Source organism: Triticum dicoccoides, chromosome 7B (assembly GCF_002162155.2).
Source record: "Triticum dicoccoides isolate Atlit2015 ecotype Zavitan chromosome 7B, WEW_v2.0, whole genome shotgun sequence".
NCBI lineage: Eukaryota > Viridiplantae > Streptophyta > Magnoliopsida > Poales > Poaceae > Triticum > Triticum dicoccoides.
In genome coordinates, this window is record NC_041393.1 from 176,103,936 (window position 1) to 176,109,143 (window position 5,208).

The window sequence follows — 5,208 nt, forward strand, 5'->3', positions numbered from 1 at the left end:
GTTGTCTTAGGATGGAATAAACATGCGTAAACAAGGTTAGATAACACAGGTACATCTACTAGCCAGAGCAAACAGAAGAAACCACAAGAATACCAAGACTGGGATGACATGTAGAGAGTGAGTACTAAGTACCACATTGGACTAGACATGTCCCCAAGAGTAAAGATATGCAATGAATTTAAATGATTTCTTTCCCTTAGATGTCTTGCTCCCCCTGAATCTTGCATGGGATACTGGGAGAAGATAGGGAACAGAAAATCAGAGCTGAAGGATATAAATGAACAGAGCTAATGCAAATAAGCACATATGAACATGTCTTTCCCCTCAAGAAGACATGTGGCATCTCTCCTCTTGAACACCAAGCATCTGGGATCCTTGAGAAATACTTTCTACTTGAGTATTCTCTCCCCCTGGAGATCTCTTTCTCCCCCTAAGGAGGTGATACTCTCTCTCTCTCTCTGATGTGATCTCTCTAAGTGATAAGCTTCGATGTGATCTCTCTCTCCCTCTTTGACATCAATTTCTAAGAAGGGTTTGATCCTTGAGTCACAGCACAAAGCATTTATATAAATGCGATGCTTGTAGAAGACAAGATTCACTGAGTGGAGCTAATGCAAATAAGATTCACCGAGTGCTTGTGAAATCGGTGGCACCGGGTGGTATGCTTCGGTTGTACTGAAAGGATTCGGTTGGACCGAAAACAACAAATCGGTGAAACCGAGTTCATCGCAGAGAAAACACTTGTCACCTCAGCTCACTAGACTAGTAAGATCTCACAAAGATTTGCAAGGAGTTTACTAAATGATATGCAATGAATTGGATGCAAAAAATGCAGAGCAAATAGAAAGAAATCTAGATGAAGTTTTTTTTGTTTTTTTTTTGAAAGGGGAAACAAATATGCATGAGACAAATGCAAAAACACAAAAAAGAACACAAGAGAACTTCATCTAGAGATGGTCGGCGACAAATTCACCTATGTTAGAGTATATTGACTTAGGAGTCAAGTGAGATCACTTGATCATAGGTCATACTCATCGTTTAAGCTCAAAATGGGGTTGCCATTTTTTGTTTAAGCATCTTGATGTATTCACATCTTGTCGAGTTGCTTTAGCTCATGACTTGGAGTAAAGCTTCTCTAAGATGGAATAACATACCTTGGTTGGTGGTGTTGTCCATGTAGTTGAACTTGTGTGGGTTGCTCAAGGTTGATATAGCTCATCAAGACTTGGGAGCACCACTTGGAATTTGAGTCCATCTACCTACATGGGTTAGTCCTTGCAAGGAAGAGCACTTGTGTATCCAAAAATGACAATCATGAAGCTCAACATAGAATTTGTCAAAGGATATGTTTGAATGGTTCCGTGCTTCCTTGTCTTCAACCACCATAGTGTAGAGACTTGGTGATGTAGAGATTGCTCAAGATGTGAGTAGATTACAATCTAATGGAATTTGATCCAACCAAGTACCTACATGGGTCCTATAACATGCAAGATGCAAATATATCCAAGACATAAGATTTTCATCATAAGAGAAATATCAAGGATTAGTCATAAGCTCATGTCTTGCATGTATCCAATGGAGTTTGTACTCCAAGTTTGAAGCATCTATGATGTTCAATTCTCCTCTCAACCTGAAAACACTTTCTCATCAAGAGGTTTAGTGAATATATCCGCTAATTGCTTTTTGGTGCGAACATGCTTAAGATTAATGTCACCCTTAGCAACATGATCTCGAATGAAATGATGACGAACTTCAATATGCTTAGTTCGAGAATGTTGTACAGGATTATGACCAATTTTGATAGCACTTTCATTGTCACAAAGCAATGGAACATGTTTCACATATATCCCATAATCTTTAAGAGTTTGGGTCATCCAAAGTAATTGAGCACAACATGAACCAGCGGCAATGTATTCCGCTTCGGCGATGGATAAGGATACCGAGTTTTGTTTCTTGGAGGACCAAGATACAAGAGATCTACCAAGAAGTTGACATGTACCCGAAGTGGACTTTCTATCAACCTTGTCTCCGGCATAGTCCGAGTCGGAGTAGCCAACAAGATCGAAAGAGGCCCTCTTAGGATACCAAATGCCAAAATTTGGTGTATGGATTAAGTATCTCACTATCCTTTTCACGGCCTTAAGATGACATTCTTTAGGAGCAGCTTGATATCGTGCACACATGCACACACTTAGCATGATATCAGGACGTGAAGCACATAGATATAACAATGAACCAATCATAGAGCGATAAACCTTTTGATCAACCGGTTCACCATCTTTGGTCAAGTCAAGATGTCCACTAGTAGGCATGGGTGTAGTCATACCTTTGCATTCTTGCATATTGAACTTCTTGAATAGGTCCTTGGTGTACTTCGTTTGAGAAACAAAATTACCTTCCTTAGTTTTCTTGATTTGCAAACCAAGGAAGAATTTGAGTTCACTCATCATATACATCTCAAACTTCTACGACATTATCTTCCCAAACTTTTCACTAAAATGAGGGTTAGTTGAACCAAATATAATATCATCAACATAGATTTGGCAGACAAATAGTTCTCCATTAACCCTTTTAGTAAAAAGAGTAGAATCAATGTTCCCAATTTCAAAGCCTTTTTCAATAAGGAACTTGGTCAAGCATTTATACCACGCTCTAGGAGCTTGTTTAAGACCATAAAGGGCTTTGTGAAGTTTGTAAACATGATTTGGTTTCTTAGGATTGACAAAGCCGGGATCTTGCTTAACATAAACTTCCTCCTCTATTTCACCATTTATAAAAGCACTTTTAATGTCCATTTAGTACAAGGTGATATCATGGTGATTAGCATAGGCAAGTAAGATGTGAACGGACTCAAGTCTAGCAACGAGAGCGTAAGTCTCACCATAGTCCATACCTTCGACTTGTGTGTAGCCTTGGGAGATGAGACGTGCTTTGTTGTGAACTACTTGTCCATCTTCATCTTGCTTGTTGCGAAATACCCATTTGGTACCGATGATGTTGTGGTTGTTGTCGGGCTTCTCAACCAATGTCCAAACTTGGTTCCTCTCAAAGTTGTGTAGCTCTTCATGCATAGCATTTATCCAATCCGTATCTTCCAATGCTCCTTCGACCTTCATAGGTTCAATGCTAGAGATGAAAGAATAATTTTCACAAAAGTTAGCTAAACGAGTTTTAGAGCGAGTGATTCTCCCGGTTTGAATATCATTGTAGATTTGCTTGACGGGATGGTCTTTAGCAATTCTTTCTCGATCTCGTGAAAGCTTTTGCTTGGTTCTTTGTTGAACTTCTTCTTCATCTTGTTCTTCTTCTTGCCCATCTTCATTGTTGGCATTGTCGTTCTCTTGTCGTGGTGGAGAAGGAGGTTGTTGACGTTCATCTTGATGCACTTCCTTGTTTTCTTCATCTTGATGTGTCCCACTTGTGGATGCTTTCATATCAACTCTTGGTTCACCTTGTCGTGAAGTAGAAGCTTCCACTTGGACGGACGAGGTACTCTCCTTCACCTCCGTTGGACGGACCTTGCCACTAGACAAGTCTTGGATTGCTTCCGAAGGATCTTTGTCTCCTACATCAATTGGCAATTGCTCTACTTGCGAGCCGTTAGATTCATCAAACTTCACATCTACCGTCTCTTCAACCTTTCGGGTGAAATTGTTGTAGACACGGTAAGTGTGAGAGTTTGAGCCATAACCTAGTAGGAAACCTTCATGAGACTTAGGAGCAAATTTAAAATGACGATGCTTATCAAGAATGTAGCACTTTGAGCCGAATACTCGAAAGTATCCAACTTGGGGTTTGTTACCGGTGAGGAGCTCGTATGCCGTCTTGCCGAGTAGCTTATGAAGATACAAGCGATTTGTTGCATGACAAGTTGTCTCAACCACTTCTGCCCAAAAGTGCTTCGGCGTCTTGTACTCATCAAGCTTTGTTCTTGCCATTTCGATGAGCGTCCGGTTCTTCCTCTCAACAACTCCATTTTGTTGAGGTGTGTACGTAGCCGAGAACTCGTGTGAAATCCCTTCTTCGTCAAGAAAGGTGTACACATTTGCGTTCTTGAACTCCGTTCCGTTGTTGCTGTGAACCTTTTGATCTTCACTTCAAATTGATTTTGAGCCTTCCTGGCAAAGTTTTTGAAGATCTTTTGGACTTGCGATTTATCATCGAGAAAGAACACCCACGTAAATCTTGAAAAATCATCAACTATAACTAGAGAAAACGAATTTCCACCGAGACTCTTGTAAGAGTTGGGACCAAAAAGATCCATGTGAAGTAGCACAAGTGGCCTCCTTGTGGTCATGATGTTCTTCACGGGATGCCTTCCTCCAACCTGTTTACCTGCTTAACAAGCACTGCAAAGTCTATCCTTATCAAATATGACATCGTTAACACAAAGGATATGATTCCCTTTAATAAGCTTGTCAAGGTTTCTCATGCCAATGTGACCTAGTCGTCTATGCCATAACCAACCTTTTGAGGATTTAGCAATGAAGCAAGTTTTAGGTTGAGCCTTTTTAGAGAAATCAACAATGTATAGATCACCTCTACGTACACCGGTAAAGACCATTTTATGATTATCCCTATGAAACACTTGGCAATCTACTTCAGTAAATAGGACATTGAAACCGAAATCAGCAAGTCTAGATACTGAAACTAAGTTGTATCCAAGAGATTCAACGAGCATGAAATTTTGTATGGAGCTATCATGTGATATGGCCACCTTACCGAGGCCAACCACCTTACCCTTTGAGTTGTCACCGAAAGTGACAAACTTTCGAGGACCATCGTTTTCAGCAAGCTCACGAAACATGTCTTTATCTCCGGTCATGTGATCGGTACATCCACTGTCAAGAACCCATTCCTTTCCTCCTGACATATATCCCCGAAGATTTGCCATAAGACCAAAATGTCTCATTGCATCGTCAAGATCGAAGTCACTATCATCATCCTCATCATAGTATCCATGTTCAACATCGTCATGTGGTGGATCAGGTCCTAGAGAGGGTAATTCGTTAGAGTGAGTTTGACAATGATCTTGCTTATGAATTCTTATAGCTTCGAAAATAATATCACCAATAATTCCAACATCTCCTTTGGCACGCATAAGGTTTGTAAGTTCAAATAGACGATCACCAAACATAGGATCACTAGTATTCATCTTACTCAAGGCAATAGACTTATGGAGAATTTCATCTAGATTTTTCAAGGAAT